Below are 23908 nucleotides of genomic sequence, written 5' to 3'. Positions count from 1 at the left end.
GTTGCGTCCCTAGTGCAAGAAGACAGATTGAAGGAACTGTTTTACTGTATAATGTTCTCCAGTTCACAAGTCTAGATATTTTGTATTAGGTTGCTATCAAGTAGTATCTTTATCATCTTATTAAGAAGCATAAAAGTAGATACAAAACATTGTAACATCAAGTAGGAGTTTACTACTTAAAGATAGCTTGCTATTCAGTGTTTGGATAGAAAGGCTGAGGTAGGAATTAGGTCGCAGAGTTTGTAACTTAATTTTCAGTTGACTCACAGTTGTAGTGGAGTTGATGAGGTAAATCCTACAGGTCTATAGGTCATGTTTTTTATTGTCCTTGTGAGCCGGATGGTCTTCACATAAAAATACTATGTCCTTTGCCTTCATATTTATTTTTATTCCGCAAACACGTTCGTAGAATAGGTTAGGTAACGTGTTCTGTCCATAGGCGAGTAATATACTTGGGGACTGACATCTAGGTAGTGAAAAGCTAACAACCTGGGTGGATACCGGTATATTTGTTTGGGAAATTGATGCAAGTTAGGATATTGTGAATGGGAAAGCATGATTGGCCAACGGGCATTATTTGTGGTGATAAATCTACTTAGGTTGTTATGGTTGTTGCTTATTTAGGCTAAGATGGCCATGTTTGACTATTGTGTGTAAGAATTAGTTTATTTGATCTTAAGTTTATATTATGTGACCGTGGTGTATATACATTCATCCCCTCTTTCATGACTCTGTTGACACTTGTTACCGTGCATTTTGTACCTATCCATGTATGCATACATAAACATATATATTCATTGTGATGCAAAAAATTATGAGATATGAGATGGTCTGTCATGGCCGGGAAAGAGGTAAAATTGATGTGTTTAAGCCCGAGGGGAAGTGGTTATGATGATATGTGTTGTGCTGATATGATATGATTGATATGGTTGTCACCCAGTCCGAGGGTACATGCCAAATGACGTTGAGAGGCATATGGACCTCGCGAGTCCCCCATGTATCATGTGTTACATCCCATATTTTCGTGCATTGGAAAGCGTGCGAGTTAAATGACACTACTAATGGAAACTTGATTATTCCCCAAGCTTATAGGTGATTAGAGTGATGGTACACATGCGTTGGAAATGTTAGAAGTTAAATAAATTGAAGAAAATAAGTTTCGTCGAGGTTCGAAATTTATTTGAATGAAATACAGTCCAAGCTATAATACCCTATATTTTTGGACCAGGAAATTGAACCGTCCAACATGAGCAATTTTATCGAGGCCGTAGGATTTGGTCATATTCAAGCATAAAAATCAAGAACTCGGTGTATACGAGGAATAAAGTCCCGAAATGATTTTAGACAAAAAAAAAATGTGACGGCAATGATTGAAAATAATATTTTTATGTGTGACAATGAGCTGTGGACTAATGCTATATCACATGAGTATAATAATGAGTATACAAGGACTGTTTAAGTGGGTTGAGATCAAGAAATTAAATATGTGTGTAATTATTTAAATGAAAAATTGTAGTGGAATAGAATAAATTGATTAAAATTGTTGGATAATATTTGTGGACATAATCCACGTGGGTAGTGATAAGTGGCATTCAAAAGTTGTGGATATGCACGCATAAGGTGTAGGTGAATCATCTCTTAATTATCCTATAAGAGCTACACGTGTAAGTGAAGGTGTCATCCTATATGTAGAGTCTATGATTTCAATTCTTGACTTTCCATAGATAAAAAGTACACAGCAACTTTTCTACATTCTTGTTGACGTTTTCTAAAAGAGATAATTAAGCAGCATATATATATTTGTAGCAACTAAAACGTGAAACTATATTTCATAGCAGTACGTATCGCAACGAAGTATTTCCATTGTTGGAAAAATGGAGAAATTAACGTGACAAAAATAATGAGCAGCAAGTCATTAGCGAGCAGCAACAATACACGCACATATATGTTTCCAATCGCCGGTAACGTGATTCTAACGTCGTGTTCCTTCGGATTCTAGCAAATCGGAGATTTCTTCAAAGAGAAGTAGTGTGAAAGAAGAGTAGTTCTTGACATACAAGGTAATAAATCCTCTCTTCTAGATGTATTTGATTTATCCAAGTCGTATCTACATTGCTAGATAAAAGAAATACGAAAATTATACCGAAAATCGGATAAATTGGTGTTGTAATTCGGTGGACTGTTTTGGGAGGTCGTTCTTACGAAATTATATGACTGTAAATTAATTGAATATCCTGGAGGTGTTGTTGTTATTGATGACATTGTTGAGAAATTTCGGAATAAAGATGGGTTTAAAACTATTGTTTAATTCACAAGCCGAGTTTGCCGCTCGTCACATTATTGTTTGAATTATTGAAATAATTTTTATGTGGTTGAGAGGATGGATCGATGGGATAAATTGTTGATGTTGTTAATATGGTTGTTGGTATTATTTTTGATGATTTGATCGAGTTGAATTCTCGGAGTTTGTTGAATTTATAAAGGAAATGTTGTCCGAATTTCTATAAATGACGTGCTAGTTTAGGGTTAGATTCCTAAGTACCTATAGCTAATGTTCGGTATCTACTGACGTTGTTGTAGATCCTGAGAAGCCCGAGACTTAAGTTTGGATTAGTTTAAGAAGCGGACAAGGTATGTAGAGCCTATCTTTCTTTCTTTTGGCATGACCTTTATGAAATGAACAAATGACATATATGTATGCTTCTAAAGGAAATTCTATTCTTAGAGCCACTAGGATGGCCGTTGTCTTTGATCTCCATAAATTATTCCAAATGGTTTGCTACGCATTTATGATGTTCGAAAGATTCTAGTTGGTATGTTTCCAAATGATGTCCGAAAAATATTTAATATGGCTAAAGTTTTGGATACATGTATTTTGATATGTACATATGACTCTAAGGCTCCATTTGATTTGCTCCATAGCGATAGTTGAAAGCTCCCTAATATGATTGTTACTTGGAATTTCCAAAAAGAGCTTCTGAAATGCTTTTAGAAAGTTTTGTACTTCAAAAGTTTGTAACTTTCGTATACTAACTCCGATTGACCCGAAACTGATTTCTGAGTCTTCGGATGTCGTAAATATATTTGTTCATCGAGTTTTGAAATTTATTTATTTATATGCATATGGTTTCCGCACTACTCCGCTCGTGCCTACTACTATGATATCGTTCGCCGGTTCCCGGGTCGGTTTTGTGATCGTGCGCACTATGTTATATTCGGCAATATGATGTGTTACGGTTCCCGAGACCTCGCCATAGGGCCGGGTACCGCTTATATACGGCGTTATGATGTGATATGGCATATGATATGTTCTGATGTTTGATATGATATGATGATATGATATGTTCGGGGATTGTACGGAGATTTGAAACCTTCTGGAGTATGATGTGTTGTGGCGCCAGTGACGGAGTGGCGACCACGTTCCTGAGCCTTATGCATGATTTTTATTTGCATTACTTATGTTTGTAAAACAGGTTTGATATACTGATTCTGTAACCGCTTTCCATACTCCTCATTTCAGTTCTGATTTGGATTACTGTACTTCCTGCTTTACATACTCAGTACATATTTCGTACTGACCCCCTTTCTTCGGGGGCTGCGTTTCATGCCCGCAGGTACAGACGTTCGTTCTGGTGACCCGCCAGTGTAGGGTACATTCTGCTATTTTGGAGTGCTCCTTTGACTCGGAGCTCATATTCTTGGTACAGATCTTTCATTGTATATGTCTCTGTATATATATGTATGACTATTTGGGTACGGCGGGGCCCTGTCCCGTCCTATGTTTCTGTTATGGTTTGTAGGGGCCTGTAGACATATATGTGGGTCATGGGTCGTGTTTGTTCGCTTGTGTTTGTGACTTATGCCTTAAGCAGTCCTGTTTGCTATTATGGCCAAAACGGCCCATATGTTGTATATGTATGTATATTCGGGCGATGTGTATTCCGCCCGCCTGCCGGCGTTTGTATGATATTGATGTACAGATGACTGCTTAAGATGATATATGTTTTTCAGTATCTGTTCAGAATAACGTATGTTAAATTTGAATAAGCCTTTGATATGTTTATTTGGTAAGCGAATGGGTTTGGGTGTCCAAATAGGGCACCAGTCGCGGCCCACGGGGTTGGGTCGTGACATCATGACTATAAGGCATGGCTTATAACATGTGTGTTCCAGGTATGAGATTTGGCCAGTGCATTGCATTCATACATTCACTCATTTGATCCATTGCATTCTCATATGATTATTTGATTATTCGTCGTATTATGTGAAGCATGACTAGGGGTTAAGATGTATATATGCATATAAAGATTAGTTGTATGGTTTCACTTGTTGTGTTTCTTTTCAATCTTTATATGCTTCATGTGTTATTCCTTCATTGTCGGCCTATGATACTTACGGATTACTAGTGGTTTGTACTCACCTATACTTGATGCACTTTTTTTGGTGCCGATACAGACCCGTGTTCCAGCTCCATGCCTCGTGGTTGATCCCGAGGTTATCTTATTTCAGATTCTTGGGTGAGCTTCAGTGGGACCCGCATACCTGGATCTATCTTAGGTTATTCTGTCCCTTTCATATCGAGAATTTTCTTTTATTTTTGTGTTGTCTAAGACTTGTATTTCTATCTAGAAGCTCTTGTACGAGGTAGACCGGGTTTTGGGTTGTATTTGACTAAGTTACATTCCGCACTTATATATTCATGTTGAGGCTGTTGGATAATGTTGCAAGCATAATTAACTCCTTACTTTACCTTATGAATGATTTGCTATTTCAGGGATGGTTCGCCTATCGGTAGGATAGTGTAGGTGCCATCATGACCCGCAAACTTGGCTCGTGACAAATAACATTAGGGGTAGTGGGAGCAGTGGCTAGTGCAGTTACTGGAGCAACTGAAACAACAGTAGGTGGGGCAGAGGCTGGTGCTTTAGTTAAGTAGGAATTTTTGGCTTAGTGGGGCAGCTCAACAAATTGATGGCTTAAAGCCAAATTTTAATATTAGGCCTTAATTTTTCTGTAAAAAACTTATGCCACCCTCCCCCACACACAATCTATTTACCTTTTGAGATAAAAAGTTGTTAATTACTTTTAATTATCTTCATTTTCAATTGATAATATAATTTTTCTTGGGACATCGTAGGTAAAATAAAATGTATAAAAAAGGCAATATTAACCTATGAAGTGAAACTACAAAACTATTCAAATCTAAGATGGTAAAAAGAGAATAGGAAGTTAGAATAATAGAACTCGATTCTTGATTTTGATAAATCTATATAAAAATAAAATGTCATTGTTTCAATTTACTTGCCACAATGCTTGAAATAACAGAAAAACATGTAATTTATGATGTCTAATGCACCAGAGTTCTTGTATTTGATAGAATAACTGCTTAGTTTCATGAATAAAAATATAAGTAAAATACATAATTTTCTTGTAAGGAAGAGAAGAAAAAAAGAGAAACATAATTTGAGTCATTTATTTCTATGTCAACTATAAATGACCTAAAAAATTATTCAGAAGTAAGTTAAGAAGTCAAATAAGTTATTCCCCTTCTCTAGATTTTTCACAATGGTTCTTTCAAAAAGAAACCCTTCTTATAAACTTTTTATTGTTTTTACACCATAGTAATTACTATTTTCTTTTCAAAAGCATAACATATAAACATGCTATTACAAGGAAGTTGGGACCTCCAAAACTTTGGGACCTAAGTCATAGGCCTTAGTAGCCTCCCCTACCAGCCGTCCCTATATGAATAACGAACATATATGTGACTATCGGGTGGTTATAGACTTACTAGAAATGATAAATGTGATGCTTTGCTTACCATATGTATGTTGTAATTATCTTAGCATACCATGTATGATTTGTTGATGAATTAAGTCTATTTACATGCTAGAAATGCATCATTTATCTTTGTACGCATTGACTCTCATATATTGAGTTATTTATTTTGATTTGTAATAATGTTATTCCATTATCCGCTCCTTGAATTATGATTTCTTTGATTGCAGAGCTGAGATACTGTCACGACCCATTTTAAGACCGTGCGGGCACCTACTTTTTCCACCTCGGTAGTCGAACCTTCTATTGAATAACACACCAATTAATCAAGGACAATAATTCTAACTAAAAGATATTTGGAAGTAACAGCGGAACATCATAATATATATTTAATAAACTCAAGTGTTCATACGATTACAACAATTAAATGATTACAGACTCTATCCAATTTCCTATGACCTGGTCTAGACTAGTACACGAGCGACTAATAATTCCAGATTACCACTACATTCTAAGACTCAACCTCCGTCCCGGAATGAAGTGGGAGGAGGCCTTCCAGATAGGCACCGCACATTTCCGCTCATCTCACAATCAACCACCTGAAACATTCTACATCCCAAAAGGGAGTAGCAAGTGCAATATCAGTACAATCCACGCGTACCAAGTAAGCATCATAGGCCGACAATGGTTAGTAAACACATATTAGTAACAGAATTCATAGATACACATGTTAATACTCAGAACAGTCATACGACTATCTACCACACATCCTAACATCAATAACCTTTAATCATTAACTTTCCTTTAACAATCACAAGTCAATTTTACAACAATTTCACATGATCATAAACTTATTCTACCATTCCTTTTTAGTCTAAGAGTCAACTCCTCATTATGACACCTTTTACCCTACATCACTTAGGCCACACATGTAACTGATCCTACGGACGATTAAAGGATTAGTTCAACAAGCACAACTGTTACTACGCCAAGCACACGTCATCGCCTAAGTAGAATATCTAATCCCAAATGTATCAAGGCTGAATATATTAAGTCCGAATCCAACATCACAATACAATACCAAAACATCAATAAATCATGGTGCAATGCAATGCAATAATGTATGGATGCAATGCAATGCCATGCAAATGTTGTGTAAACATGTACTCTGGACAAAAATATCAACATCTCGGTAGCACAACCCAGTGTGACTCGCGAAGTCTAAGTGCCACCCGTCTCGGACCTTTGCCCAATACACAGAAGGGACCCCGGATCCTTGCCCACAGGGGGTTCTCATCGGCACCACTCTAGGGGACCCGCGGAGTCCATGTACTCTCTCAAACAACAATTCCAAAACTAATATTAGATATCGGCCATCTCACGTCACTCCAGTAAAAGAGTCTTAACGAGTATCAATTTTACTCAATCAACGAATCCGGGATGAACATCGGACATCGACGCCATCTCACATCACTCAAGTAAAAGAGTTTTGATCAATTGTGATCAAAATATCATCAATGTGTCATGAACGGATGAGAATGCGTGCAATGCATATGTCAACATCAATAGTCTGATCAATATCACAAGTACCAAAAATCAGGTACGCCAACAATGTATCAATATCACAAATACCAACAATCGGGTACGCCAATAATATATCCGATCACAAATACCAACAGTGGGTATGCCAATAATATAACCAAATCACAAGTACCAACAGTGAGTATGCTCATAATATCGTAGTTAAGATGAGGCAAAAGAATCTACATCTATCAATAACTCATGGCATCAAGACAACACAATGGGACAACTAATCACAACATAACGGGATGACTAGTCCCAAACACACAATAGGTTAATCAAATCAATATACATTATTACGACCAGGAGCGGATGTAGGGCCAACCGAGGGTGTTCAGCTCGGCAAAATTTTATAGTGTACATATAGGGTAGATTTTTTGTGTTTATTTATATATATTATATTTTGAACACCCTAAATAAATGTAAAAGGTTAGCTCAAGCAGTCTAGGGTGTTCAAAATTGTCTCTGGTGTTATAGGTTCGATTCCCATCAACAACATTATTTTTTATATTTAGCTTTTATTATTTTTTCTAACCCCCTGAGTTAAAATCCTGGATCTGCCACTGATTACGACCTCCCTTAATCAGCCGATTAGCTTTGAATAAGTAATTCCACCTTCTTCTCACAACCATTTATCACAACTAAGTCTAGAACTCAATGTTACACCTCGCACTTTTAGAGCATGATCAAGCCACGTATTTCACCTTACTAATGGAGTATCGGAGACGTCCCATGAAGTTTTGAAAGATACAAGTCATGGAAAGTACGTAACAATGAAGTAAAGGATAAAATACGATCTCGTAAATCATAACCGGGAAGCACAACCTTGGAACCAAAGGACATGACCATTATCAAGTATAATAAATGATAAATATCATGTATGGAGAGTTTCAAAAGATTCCGAGACCAAGCAAATCGAAGAAAATAAGTTTGTCGAAAATTTGAAAAATTTTGCAGAATTTTGGACAGAAATTCGGAGTCAATTTTAGAGAAGTATATCTCCTAGTATATCAAGATTTTTGAAGTGAAACAACAGCCTAAATTGAAGTTTAGGACGTCTAGTTTCCAACGCAACAAACCGTTCATCAAAACGACATCGGAGTAGGGAGTTATAGGCATTTCAAGATAAGCCTGCAAGCTGCCAAAATGGCTCCCCGCGGGCCCCACTTGGAAAGTCGGTGGAACCGACTCTCAAGGGGTATAAATACCCTATTATTCCTTTTTTTTCATAATTTACACTTCTTTGAGTTCTAGACACATCCATACACTTCCCTTAAACACTTATAACCCCTTAAATTAAGAATTCAACAAGATTACACCAAACTAGTTCATGAAAAGTGATTGTTCTTGTTTCTACTTGATGTTGGGGTGAGTTTGGTCTTGAAGAAAGTTGGTGTGGCTAAAATTCTTCAAGTATAAGGTATGTTCTTCATCCTATCTCTTATGTTGAGTTGATTTGAAGGTTTAGCAAGTCTTAAAAGTGAAAATAGTTATGGAGGAAAGGTCATAAAGTGTTGTATTGCAGTTGTTGAGTTATGGACTGTTTTGAGCATGTTGTGGCCGTGTGGTTGGGTTAATTTCCATATGTATGGATGGTATCTAACGTTGCTGGTGTGTTAATGAGATTATTCTCCTTGATTGGGAAGAAAGGAAGTGTATATTGTTATTGTATGTTGATAAACATCGTGTGGGATGTTTTATGAAATATATTGGTATTGATGATGATGTTGTTGGTATTACTGTTGTTATTGTTTTTTTAGTTGTTGGTATTGTAATTTCGGGCTAGGGATATAAACAGGAGAGATGCTGCCCGAATTTTGGTAGATTCTAAAGGGGTTTAATTTGAAGACTTAAGATAAGCATATGACGATAAGCCTAACAGTAGTATGAATTCTCTTGAATGTAGATTTACGAGCTTGGAAGGATAAGCGTTAAGTAGTAGGAGACCAAAAAGGTATGTTAAGGCTAAGCCTTTCTTTCTAAAGGCATGATTCTTTTCTTATGAATCCACACATGCTTTCCATAACATCCTTATTCCCGAAAAGCTAGAAGTTTATGATTCTCAACGTTCTTATGATGTCAAAGATAGATGTGTTCTATGATAATAATGATGATGGTGATGATCCCGTTCTAGAGATTCCAAAGCTTATGGATTTGACACTATTATGAGATCATTGGGATTATTTCATGATTTTCTTAATTTTATTCATTATTGTTAATCTCACCTTATGATAGTTGTTCCATTAAGGTGAGATATAGCGACGATGATAATTCCATTTACAATGCTATCCAAGTTCATCGTTCTTGATACTCCCATGACACTATTGATCTCACTTTACGATAGTTGATCCTCTAAGGGAAGTTATGGTGATAATGATAATGATGATGAGGATGTGCTTTTATTTATGTATTCTTATATATGTATATATATAGTCATGTGTGACACCGAGTCCCGAAAGGGCCGGGTACAGATATGATCGAGTTTGAAAAGGGTCAGGTACAGATATGACCGAGTCCCGAAAGGGCCGTGTACAGATATGATCGAGTCCCGAAAGGGTCCTGTACAGATATTACCGAGTTCTATTATGGCCGGGTACTGATATTACTGAGCCTTATTATGGCCGGGTACCGATATTGTATAGGTATGTATGTGGATATATGAAATGTTTCTTCTAGAAAAAGGTTAAGTAAGCATGATGAATGTCTTAAGAGGTATTATGAGGTATAAGCGGTTCTTTTATCTTACGCTATTCTTCGTGATTTTATCATGTTACTATTCATGCCTTACATACTCAGTACATTGTTCGTACTGACGTCCTTTCTTGTCGACGCTGTGCTTATGCCCGCAGGTAAGCAGGGAGACGGATCAGACCCTAGGTGATCTATCTGCGATTGCACAGGAGCGCTCCATTTGCTTCAGAGCTGCAGTCTATTGATATTACTCTTTTGTGTATATACTTGGACATGGCGGAGTCCTGTCCCATCCTTATGAATTCTTGTATTCTATATAGAGGCTCGTAGACAGATGTACGTAGCTAGACGTTCCATATTGTTGTATAATATTTTGGCAGCCTTGTCGGCTTGTAATGATGAGCATAATTGTTGATAATTAAACAGAAATGTGCCACTATCTTGTGACATATGCCCTTACAGATTATGATACCAGTGATCTATCTTTATGGTCCACCTAGAAATGATTATGAGATGTATGTTTAAAGGTGCTCGGTGTGTTAGCTCCGGGTGCCCGTCATGACCCTCTGGTTGGGTCGTGACACTCAATCACAATCATTAGTACATTTTATCCAACCATTTATCAACTAGATTCATTATTAATGGCATAACACAACTAATCACATGTTGCGGACATCCTCATTGTGAGACATAGAAAACTAGGTATCACCCACTATTCCCAAGTCACATAAATCCACCGATATTCAAAACACCAAATCAAGTACTCTAAGGATCTACATGCCACAAGCCTGAACGTACAAATCGCACACAATACCATCCTAGGATTTCATCCCAACTCTCCAAATCCTACACATGCATTCTCTGTTCCTTCTAATACACGAATATATGAAACTAACCAGAGTCTACCAAAAGGGAAGTCGTAACCTACTTGGCAGCCGAACAGGTGCCACGAACCTACATCTTGTTTCGTATTTCGAAGTGTCTCCAAACAATTAAACTCTATCACATATGAATTCTATATAAGAAACCATGAATAATGATACCCATAATGACTATATTCTATTCGGGTAAAAAACCCACTCTTTAATTTAGGAAAACAGGACTCAAGGGCAAAACGGGAATTTTATGATCAAAATACCAAATTCAATATCAAAGGGTCAAAATTCATTACTTTAATCATAGGAATACTCAATTAATTCTCAAATCATCATTAATGTGAAAACCCCCCAAAATTGGGTCTACGAACCCTAACTTTAATCCCATAATTTTATCACTAAAATGGAAGAAACATGTTTGCATAGTTTATAATCATCAAATCCATGCTTAATGAAGCTAACCCAACCAATAATACAAGATTCTAATGCCAAGAACTCATTAGGGAGAAAACCCATAAAAACCCTTCTTTTAATCTTAAGCTTTTTTTTATGGAAAATAATCTAGCTAGTTTGTTCCCAACATATTCAAGCATATTCAACATTAATCTTACTATTTAGGAAGATTCTAGGAACAAAAATGATTTAGAACTTAACTCAAGAACCCATTTGAAGACCCATTAGATTATATGGATTCTAGATTATGCTAGATGATTAAGAGAGGTTAATGAAACCATAATACAGTAGGAATGTTACCTTAGGGAAGAAATCATTTGAAAACCCTCCAATTCGCCTCCATAAATCTCTCAAGTTGGAATAGAAATAATTACTAGGGATTTGGGGTTTTAAACTTATAAAAACTGCTCGTCGACCGCTCCAGCGGTCACCCTTACCGCTCTAGCGGTATTGCTCCAGCGGTACCGCCCCAGCGACTGTGCAGACCGCTACAGCGGTCAAGGCTAGGAACTCAACTTACCGCTGCAGCGGTAACCACACCGCTACAGTGGTGCCGCTACAGCGGTCCTGGTGCCGCTATAGCGGACACAAGACACTAGAAACGTTTCTCAAGTTTCACAATTTCATCCCGAAATCCGACAATCACCCGAGGCTCGAAACACACAAACCAAATATGCAGACATATATAAAAACGCGGTACGAACTCATCCATGGCCTTGGATTTCCCAACGGAGGTTTTGTTGACCAAGTCAACTCTAGGTCAAATGGTTTCCGCTTAAAGTCACATTTCTAAAGGGTGTTCCAAGACTCAAAACGATGCCTAGGAAGCCATGGCAACTATCTTCTCGGGTCCAAATAGTTCTAACGAGACTCGGGAACAGGTCAACGAGGACAAAAATGGAATAATCACGGTAACGACAAAACGGATCGTTAAAGATACATACGTTGGCATTAACAGTAATAGAAGTTTTCACAAAGTTTGCTCTCGCGATATGAGTTACTACTCCTTGATCACTTACACTGCCCCATAAACCTAACTGCATTTTTCAACTGAAATGGACTATTACTATTGCAATCACATTGTACATTCAAAGAAGTCATAGAAAGACATGATCCCATGACAATACTCGACATGTACCCCCTCTTCCAGGTTCATCAAAAGAAAAATGAAAATCAAAATTTGCTTAATCGGGTATCAAATGGGATCATCGAGCAAAATAAAACATCTTTCAAGAATATCAATATCGTCACATGAATCGTAAATGTAATTGAGAGTCTGGATTCATGTACATAGACGGGGACATTAATTCCTGTAATTTCTTGATTTGGGGTTGTTGAGTAAGTGAAATCATTGATATGCTAGTGTTGTGCGTATGTGGATATGAATCCATCCCTCATGAATTTCCAACTTGTACCTCCCTTGCGGTGTACATACTTGTATGATTTGTTGTGATAAAGCTGGTTCTTATTCTGATGAGATGATCGAGTAGGATTGTGGTTTGGGTACCTGATAAAGTGTCGTGAACGATTAAGTTTGAATCTTTACTATATTTCATGATTTACAATTGCTTTGAGGTAGTTGATTTGATTTGTTTACGTGTATCTTTCATGCTTTACCTATGATAGTGACTTATAGAGTTGTTTACTTGTAAGTTGTGTATTCCTTTTTGTTGTTCACTTATTGTATTCCAAGGTCAATTGAAACCATATGTTTTTATATAATGCTCACACTACTCTATTGAGGGAGGTCTTGATACTTGTTGAGTACTTTTCATACTCATCCCTCTCTTTTTCTACATTGTGTGTGCAATTTAAATCCGAGTACTAGTGCTTCGCACGACCGAGCTTTGGAGGTCGCTTGTCATTCCTGTGGTGAGCTGCCAAAAGATCGTGATAGCTTAGGATTGTATTTCTGTTAATTTCTTTCAGACAGATTTGTACTTATTTCAAACAAGTGTTGTACTCTACTCATAGATGCTCATGACTAGTATCATTTATTTCTGAAATACTTTTTTACAACAATAGTGTCCTGGCTAGTTTACACGCGCCTCAACTTATTTCACGGGGTATCTACTACCTGCCACCAACACGAGTACCGGGTAATTCTGTCCACTAAGGCATGGACAAATGAAAAAAATCACCGTGTATTTGTGTCTCCACTGAGGATTGAACTTGAGATTTCATGATTCTCGACCCACTTCATGAATTATTAGGCCACACCCCTGAGTGCCTGTTTCTGGAACGTATTTAGAATGCTTCCTCATTGTTTATCTATTAGACTTTGTTATATGATTTTTCCTATTTAGATTTCATTGTTTATCGTTGAAAATATATTAGGTATTTTGTTGAAATCCTTGGTTGGTCCGACTTATGGAATGTTGGCATCATGACTAAAGTTATTTTTGGTCGTGTCAAACTCTTTGTTGTATACTCCATCTGTTTTAATTTGTTTATCTGATTTTGATTTACCACCGAAGTTTAAAAAAGTAAAATTAAACTTTCAAATCATGTGGTCTTAAATTAAAGATATATAGTTTGTACCAAAATGCTCTTTAATCTTATGGTCTTAAATATGTCATGTAAAAAAAGTTGGAATTAAGGAGTTGCCAAAAATCGGAAAGAGACATTCTTTTTTAAGTTGACAAAAAAGGAAAGTAAAACAAACAAATTGAAACAGAGGGTAATTTTTTTTTAATTGTTTTTAGGGGTGTCAATGGTACGGTTCGGCAGTTATTTTATAAAATTTATACCATATCAATTTTTCGGTTAGTTGATTTTGTAGAACCAAAATTAGACTTTTCGAAACCGTCTCATCATCTCAGTTTCTCTTCAGTATTTGTACGGTTCGGCTAATTTTCGGTTTCTTTTAGGAAAAAAAAATCATGTTATAGTTGTTGACACCTAATTTTCACTGCGTAAAACGTATATTTTAATTTTTCATGTTTCCTGAGTCCAAGACGGAGCAAGGATGCCCTTAAAAATTAAAAAAAAAAAAAAATCCCAAAAAATTGACGTTTAATTAGTACTTTCATAAAATTAACAATTGCAAGAAATTACGAGTTATTTACTTTTACAAATTTAGTTTAAAAAGAAGATACGCATCCCGCTCCGTCTAGCTCGGAAAAATTGTTAATCAAGATAACATATGAATTACTTCTCATCTTGACCGCATTTTCACACTTTTAAATGTTCTCCGGAATTATATCAATATGAGACTTATTTAAAGACAATTTTCTAAATTCACGGGTTTTTAAATTTTTAATTAGCCTAAAATAACTATTTAGTTGGCCATACGTTGTTTGTATTATTTAGTTATTAATTGATTGAAATAGAGAGGGGCGGGGGGGGGGGGGGGGGGAGTTTAAAAATTAACTTTTAAAGTTTGAGGGGGATTTATAAAAGAAAAAAAAAAGGAGATGAAAGTTTGTAAAATAAAAACTTTCACCCCCCCCCCCCCCCGGTCTCTTATTTTCAGCCAAGCTGATCCTATGTTCTTCTTCAGGCGATAAAGAGGAACCTCTAGGGTTCCGCCCCCACGGCTGATTCCATGGCCTTTCTCACCGGATTTTTTAGGCGTTTTGTCCTAAATCACAAGTACAGGTTTATTTTCCTTTGAATATTATGTTACATACTCGATTGACTCATTTTTTGGGATGTTACCCAGGTTTTTCCTGTGATAGAGTTGCCATGGGCGGGACCTCGAGTCCTTAGCCATCTTGTGCACTCTATCACATGGAAGCAAACACCCATGGGGAAACTCTCTGATTTGGGTACGGTTTAAGGGTTTCTATCCTATCTTTGTAAGATTTTATCGTTAAAATTTGTTGTTATTTGTCCTATTTGATGACTAAGTATACTATTCTATTGATTTCGAATTTTACCAGATTTTTGCTTAAATTTCTTTTAGTACAATTAGCTGTATTTTGTTGTATTGTGTGATGTGTACCATTTCTGATTGGTCATGGTACTAATTGTGGTAATTGGTTGAAAATTTCTGTTGTCCTTTGAAAGAATTCGAATTGTTTGAATTTTAAGGTTGAGAATTTGAGAGAGAATCTGTGGAAAAGGATTTTTTACCCCCCTTTGCCCCTAAACCCTAGGGGATTACTTAAATAGCAGGCCATATGGCTGCTGGAAGGGATCTTCTTCTTTTTTTCGAAAAAAAATTCCTAAGTTGAAGCAATACTAAGTACCTAGCCTACAAAATACAATACATATACCTAAAGATACCATTGATATACTATATATACTTTTCATCAAAAAACCATAATAGAAATATACTACTATCTTTTATACATGGAGAATACATGAATTTTTGAAAAAGAAAAGGGGTTTGCCATCAAGGTGCTAACGGTTGGCGTTTGAAGTTTTGATTCCAATCCCCACTTTGATCTTTAGGTTGCCCCCTAAAAAGGTAATATCTCTATTCTATCCTATTTATATCCTACTCTACTTTACTTACATATATTAGTATGTATTTATGGCTGTTTCAGTTTGTTTTGATTACTGTTTCATAAATATCAAAGTTGATTATGGTGTGATGCTGTTGACATTATAAGGATTCATGGAACTCTAGTACTCATTATATAATGTGGTCACTTAAAAGTTAAAGAATGTAGAGAAAGGTGTGTCTTATGTCACATTGTTTTGTTCGATAGATTACAACTTGTTTGTGAGCTATTAAGTAAGATGTCCATGTTGTAATGTTGTTATTATTAATAGTGTATAGTGTTGACTAAAAGAAGTTGATGTTTTATATGGTCAAAGTTGTGAGGAAGGGCCTGTTTTAGTTTGTGATTGCTGTTTAAAGTATGAATGTGATATATGACTTGAAGGTTTTTGTGTTGTGCTGGAGGTTTTTTGAATGTTTTTTTTTTAGATTTGCTGCTGTTTCATTTGGTCTTTTTAACCTTTGTTCAAAGTTTTTGGTATATGAAGGATAAACACCTTGGTCTAAAAACTGTGTTGGAATTAAACTGGACTAGTTCTTTTTTGTTTGTTGTTGATGGCTGAAACTGGGCTTAAAAATGGCATAAGATGTTTTGAGAAGGTTTGAGAGTCTTTGGGAAACAACTAGATAAAAATGATTTTTTTTAATATAGGTAGTGTGTGCCTGAGCCTGTTTGTCTATTTCTATGAGTTCTTTTTGTTGGCTTTGAGACCAAGGTTGGGAACTTGATCTTGAAGTACCCTTTAAAGGTTGTTGTAAACTTGAAAATGATCTTGAAACCTGGGAATATGTCTTGTGTGATTATGTGTTGCCTTGTCTGTTTTGAACTAGAAAAGGCCTAAACTTCTGCTTGTGAAGTCTATTTGGAATCCATCCCCATAATCTAAGGTTGTTGTTTTCAATATCTGTCATGTGAACTTAAAAAAAATAGTTTTCAAACTCCTTTAAAACTGGTATGTTGAAGAAGATTTTTCTTTTCCTAAAAACTGTTGCTTGAACCTTTGGTGTTGGTATGAGAACTTTGCTAGTTCTGAGAATCTCCAAAAGATATTTTGACTTCCTTGTTCTTGACTTTGTGACTTTAAAAGATTAGGAAAGGAGTTTATTGTCTTGGGATTACTACTTGTTTCTCTTGTGCAGTGAATTGTCCCCTTTGAATTCTGTTAATTATTTGAAATCTAAAAATGGCTCTTTTGATCTTGCCTAGTTGGATTAGGAGACTGATAAATTGGATACTTGTTAAGATAAGGGCCTTAAAGAGTTGTGACTTATCTTGATAGTTTCCTTTTTTAGGAGGACCTAGAGGTCTGAACATGGTATGATTGTTGATCCTGATTTTTTCTGAAAACTTGTTAAGAGGGATAAGGAACAGGAGGTGTGAAGAGGTTGTTTTTCCTTGGCCTGTTTGTGATTTGCATTTTAGTAATTGTTCACAATTTTCCTGGTTTTCTTTGCCTAACATTATCATCTAATTGACTAAGTATAGGGGGTCTGTAACTAAAAATCGCTCAGGACTTTCTTTTCCTTTCTTCCTAGGTGTCTGATTTCTAAAACTTGTTTTCTTTGTCCCCTTCTTACTGCTTGAGTTATTCTATGCTTTGACAAACTAAGACTAAACTAAAAAGGGGGTTTAACATATACCTTCTTGTTTATCATATGGGCACTTGGCCATTTATGTGCATTATTCTTAGTTGTGTGTTTACTATAGATTGTCTATGTGATATCTACCTATATAATTGTCACCCCTGCCTGTTTTATTTGAACCAAAACATGCCTGATAGATGTGTTGAACCTAGGACTGTGTCATGAACCTATCCTCGTCATGGTTTAGGCTCTTTTGGGGTTTGTAATTGTTTCCATATGAGCTTTCTTATCATTTGTGACTTGCTATGGCCATAGTTGACTCATGCTTACACTCAGGATAGTTCTCATGCTCCCTCCTACCTTCTTGTGGACTTGTAGATTATGCTTTGGTTACCCTTTATGTGCTACTAGACCCTTTTTGATCCTATAATTGCATTGAACCTGTTTGTTTAAGTTCTGAGAGTAAGACTAAGTATAAATTATTAGTCCTGCCAATGTCTTCTATGAGACTGTTCATATGTTAAGATAATGCTTGTGCTCATTTGTAGACCTGTGATCTATGTTGCTTAATACTTGGACATGCTGAGTTAAAATTGACTTAGAAAACAGCTTTAGACCATTAACTTGCTTCTGTAACACCTTGTTTTACACAAGAATGGAATTGAAATGGTTCCTACCACTAGTTTAACTTGTTAACTGCCGAAATGAACTTTCAAAACCTGTTGAGTGTAACTTGGAGAAATTTAAAAATTGAAAAATATATTGAGAACCAACTAGTTTTGTCTCACTTTTGCTTGAATCTGCTCTCTGCCAGTCCTAATCCTAGGTGATAATTCATATACATGTCATTGTCTTGCTTTAAAAATTGCTTTAGCTTAGATCCTGTATAACTTTTTTGGTTTGGAATTGCTTGGTTTTCTTCCTATGCTAGTTGAATTACTTTGTGACATTCATGTTTTGAGTTTGCTGTTCATTAGTCTTGAAATTGTTGTTATAGCTAACTGTAGTTGTTTGTTTGGCCTTAATTAGTAGCTAAATGCCTAAGTTTGGAACTTATGGGATTTGCTGGGTAGAGTTGAAATCCCTTATGTGATCTGAGTTTGGTATTGGAGGATTTATATGTGTTGGGTATATAGTGTATATTGAGAGGTATAGAGGGTATGCCTTTCATGGGTTTTGTGTTATACCCCGCATTTTCAGAGCCTGAGCGTGACACGTGCTTCCTCAAACATTGACAATCACGTTGTTACTACATAATTTAAACTCACGTTGATAGTATTATATTTCGTATTTTTTTGTACGTCGGATTATTCGTAAGCGGAAGTGGGGCCCACATATCGATATTTTTTAGGAACACGTGACAAGTTATATGAATCACATATGTGAAGTTAAACACAACTCAAGAAGGACCCTTGAGCCAAATCAAAGTGGAAGTCCTCCAAACAAATATTTTTAAGTAACGTTTTCGGGTGATCTGACTTCGAGGGGCAAAAACGGTATTATAAGTTTGGAATTTGGAAACATACCAAGAAATAGAAGTTGTAGATAATTGAATTATATTTCCAACCATAGGTCTTGGGTCCACAGGCGACGTCGGGATAAGGAGATATGGACGTTTTAAGGCAGAAAGGTCAGTGGGCTAGGCCCAATCCGGGCCCAACCGGGTTAGGCCCATGACCCATGTTTATTTAAGTGATATATCAGCCTTTTCTCCTCATTTTTCAGAACAAAACACCTAGAAAATTCTGGAGAAAAAGAAAGAAGAGAGCTTAGAGAGAAAAGATCAATTTTGACCAAAATCTGAGCCCCGAATCCCGAAGCCCGTGAAGAGAAAAGTGTTCTATGTTGCGTTGCCTCCAATTTGAGCTAAAAATCAACCAAAAAGAAGGGGGTGGACGTGGTGGCTGCACACTTGAGGTAAGATTAAGGTTCCTTTTCATTGCTAATAAGTTTATTTAGAGTTCTACCGAACTAGAACGGAGAAAATAGTGTGACAAATTCGTTTGTTGGCATTGTGAATTATGGAATGAGATTTGAAGAGAATTTTGAATGAAAATAAATGTATTCAACTTGTAGAATGTGGAGGATGTCGTTATTGATGTTGTTAGTATTAATTTCGACTCCCTTACGGAAATAAAATTATTAAATAGTTATATCGCAAATTTGGTTGGTTGAGGAATTTAGAAAATAATGTGTAGGCTGTTTTATGGCATACGTTGGTATTGAAAATATTATGATTAATGTTGGTATTGTTGTTGTTGTTGTTGGTTGCTGAATTGAGAATTCGGGCTAGGCATATAAACAGGGGAGATACTGCCCGATTTTCGGCAGAATATAAAATAGTATGATTTGAAATATGGTACAAATGTGCGACGAAAAGGCTAACATTAGCATAAATTCCTTTTAAATGTAGACTTACAAGCTTGGACGAATAAGCGTAGCTTATAAGCGGTTGAACAGGTATGTAAGGCTTACCCTTTCTTTCTTTTGGCATGATCTTTATGAAACGAGCAAATGACGTATATGTATGATTTCAAAGAAATTTCCTATTCTTAGAGCCACTAGGATGACTAATATTTTTGACTTCCATAAGTTGTCTCATATGGTTTTGATGTATATCTATGATGTCCGAAGTTTGTTGATATGTTTCCAAATGGCATTTGAAAGATAATTGATATGAATAAAGTTTTGATTTTCAAATGCTAGCACGTTCGATTATTCCATCGAGTTTTTGATAAATTTTGATATGTGCATACGATTCCAAAAGCTCTATTTGATTTGATTCATAACGATATTCGAAAGGTACTTGACATGATTATGGCTTTGATTTTCCAAAAATGACTTCTGAAACGCTTGTAGAACGTTCTGTACTTCAAACGCTCATAACTTTCTTATACTAAGTCGGATTGACCCGAAACTTGTTTCTGAGCCTTCAGGGGTCGGTAAGTATACTTATCTATTGAGTCTCGATTTATGTGCATTTAGTTTCTCACTACTCTGCTCGTGTATGTGTCATTACCTCTTTCGCCGAGTCCCGGGCCGGTATATATCGTGCGCATGGTTCGCCGGGTCCCTTGCTTGAGGGCCGGGTGCCATATATGTATTCCGGAGTATGATGTGTTACGGTGTTATGATGTGTTCATGGTTCGCCGAACCATATATGTGTATATGTATATTCTGATCTTATGATGTGATATTATGATGTGTGACAAAGATTTCGGAGCAAACCTTCTGGAGTATGATGTGTGTGGCGCCAAAGGAAGGGTGGCGCCACGTTCCCCGGGTCCCGAAAGGGGCCGGATACCGTTCCTGGCATGCATGATTCGTGTTTCCAGTAAGTTGTTTTGATATTCTGCACATCGTGCTTATTGTCTGTACTAACCTTCTGCACGTGCCACAGTAATATGATATATGTATATGGATCGGGCTGCACGTTCCGCAGCAAATACATTTGTGGATCGGGCCGAACGTTCCTCGGCACTAATATGCTATGTATATGTGGATCGGGTCGTACGTTCCTCGGCGCTATTATGTTACATATGAATCAGTTATGTGTATGTGTATATGTATATGATGACATACGATGTTGGCACGCACGGTCTGTGTTTGGAAAGTACGCATTTTTGGCACTCTGGATGATCTGCTTATTTTCTGTACTCCTTCTGACACATGACATAGGTATACACGGTTTGCATTCTAAAAAAAAAGTATTTTGGTATTCTGAAAATGTACTTACTTTTGTACTGTTTGTTTCGATTATGGTTATGTTTTCTGTATTCCATGCTTTACATACTCAGTACATATTCCGTACTGACCCCCTTTTCTTCGGGGGCTGCGTTTCATGCCACGCAGGTACACCCAGATGAGTAAAGGACATTGCTAGAAGATGCTTCAGCTGGATTGGCAACTCCATTTGCTCCTGGAGTGTTGCCGAGTCAGAGTATATGTGCTATGATGTTTTGTTCGAAGTTAGAGACTTTGCAGACAGAGTCGTGGGTATAGGATGTCAGTTTTGTAAGCGGCTCCATCAGCCGATGTGTCATTTTATGTTATGTTACAAATTCCGTGTGATTACAGATTTGACTTGTTTCTGAAAGTTTCCAAAAGCATTTATTATGTTTGTCATTTTCACTGATTACCAGAGTCAAATGATAAAAGAAAGATTTTGAAAGCTTACTATGTATTTCACTTTTATTTGATTTTAGAGTCCGAAGAGATTATGTATGTAATAAGAGTCTGTGGGTTCGCTCGGCTCCGGGTATGGGGTTGGGTGCCTATCACACCCTAGGGAGATTAGGGTGTGACATTTTGCTCTCTATCTGAGTAAGTATATCAGTGGTATACTATGTATACCACAGTTTGACACTTAGAAAAATTTGAGAAGATGATAGCTTAGGCTTGTTATTGGGCCTATTGTCCCCATCTCTAAAAACTTGGGTTGCACTTCTTTTGGTCCTTTATGCCTCCTTACTTGTTCTTGTATTCAGCCTTTGGGCTCTGTCTTGGGCCTTTTGTTTATGATGTTATTTACAGTTTTGGTTATTAATAAATATGGGCTCGGCCCAAGTCGATGTGATTAATCTTTTGGCTTTATAATTTATTTTAGCTCTTAGCTATGTTAAGTAATATACTAATATTGTGCATACCCATTTGTATTCTTGTCCACCCAAACTCGTTGGTGAGCTCCCACGGGGCCCACTAACGTATCTAGATCGAGTCGAACAAATTCGGAGCAAAATGGAGCATACGTATGGACTTAGGGACCAACTTCCATAATATCTTTGTTTGGGCTTGGTCGGCCCAAAATCTTTACTCTTTACTTTATGCAATTTAAATTCATATTTGTGCCTTTGAATTCAATATGTTGGAACCCTTATATGATTGTCATACAATTTAGAATCGCTAAAACTGATCTCTTTTACTAAATTCAACTCGTGTATAAAAATAAAATTTGAGAAGATTATAGCTTAGGCTTGTTATTGGGCCTATTGTCCCCATCTCTAAAAACTTGGGTTGCACTTCTTTTGGTCCTTTATGCCTCCTTACCTGTTCTTGTATTCAGCCTTTGGGCTCTGTCTTGGGCCTTTCGTTTATGATGTTATTTACAGTTTTGGTTATTAATAAATATGGGCTCGGCCCAAGTCGATGTGATTAATCTTTTGGCTTTATAATTTATTTTAGCTCTTAGCTATGTTAAGTAATATACTAATATTGTGCATACCTGTTTGTATTCTTGTCCACCCAAACTCGTTGGTGAGCTCCCACGGGGTCCACTAACGTATCTAGATCGAGTCGAACAAATTCGGAGCAAAATGGAGCATACATATGGACTTAGGGACAACTTCCATAATATCTTTGTTTGGGCTTGGTCGGCCCAAAATCTTTACTCTTTACTTTATGCAATTTAAATTCATATTTGTGCCTTTAAATTCAATATGTTGGAACCCTTATATGATTGTCATACAATTTAGAGTTGCTAAAACTGATCTCTTTTACTAAATTCAACTCGTGTATAAAAATAAAAATAAAAACGGATTGAGAGACTGTTTTGGACTCGGAATGCTGGACTTGGAAAATTACTGGACTGAATTGACACTATTGAAACTTTGAGGGACTGAACTGCCTGAGACCATTTTGGATTGTTTTAAAACTTATGGACTGATTTTGAACGTTCAAGACTTGTGTAAATAAATATGCATAAAAATGGATTAAAATCTTGCTAAATAAAGAGTATGATTGATAGGTTAAAGTATATAACATATTATAATCAATTACGGTATATATAGTATGTTAAAGCTATTTTCATAAACTTAAACACTTTTTTCCAAAAATCTTTTCGGGTGGACTTACGTGGAGTCCTACCTACTCTAAGAGCCTTCAGGTATTAGCTTAGGTGTTCAAGTTCGACACCCATGCTCAATTTTGAGCAGAATTATACTTCGACGATTTCTTAAAAACGAATTTCTTGCATGTAAATGACACCCTTTTTATTGCGGAAATCTAGACTTAAACAATTTTTGTCCAAAACAATTTATAATCATAAGGTAAACTATTAGAACTCGTAGGTAAACCGCAATTGAGTGGATCCTTAATACTGGGGTGCCTAACACCTTCCCTGAGGAATCACCAGAACCCTTACCCAGACTTTGGTAGATTAGGTTTCTTTTTAAATAATAGTTTTAAATGAACCCTTTTCGAACTGGTTTTTCTAATTTCATAAAAATTAGGTGGCGACTCTAAAATGTGTAGTTTAGAGCTCCATTAAGTGGTTGGCGGGTTTTTCCGACTTTCCCGGTACGATTCACAGCCGTACTTCCTCGGGACACCTCCCTCTTTTATGAGGTATATGCGAGTCGGTTAAACTTAGAATTCCCAACGCCCGCTACAATAGTCACTAGTAAAAGTTAAAGACACAATATCAAAGACTTTGGTAAAAACTCTCTAGACATTTTTACTATTTAAAGGTTGATGAATCAAGAAAACATGAAAAACGATA

At 36.5% G+C, this 23908-nt stretch overlaps 1 long non-coding RNA gene across 1 annotated transcript; it reads left to right on the top strand.

Annotated features, from left to right (window-relative positions):
• Window positions 1-1730: 1730 nt before the first annotated feature.
• LOC132598598 (uncharacterized) lies at window positions 1731-3982 on the top strand. Its single transcript, XR_009566616.1, has 3 exons — window positions 1731-2060; window positions 2581-2631; window positions 3615-3982. It is a non-coding gene; the product is annotated as an uncharacterized LOC132598598 (long non-coding RNA).
• Window positions 3983-23908: the final 19926 nt, after the last annotated feature.

Source organism: Lycium barbarum, chromosome 1 (genome assembly GCF_019175385.1).
Source record: "Lycium barbarum isolate Lr01 chromosome 1, ASM1917538v2, whole genome shotgun sequence".
NCBI lineage: Eukaryota > Viridiplantae > Streptophyta > Magnoliopsida > Solanales > Solanaceae > Lycium > Lycium barbarum.
The sequence above is the reverse complement of the archived record's forward strand: the minus strand, read 5'-3'. Positions and strand labels throughout refer to the sequence as shown.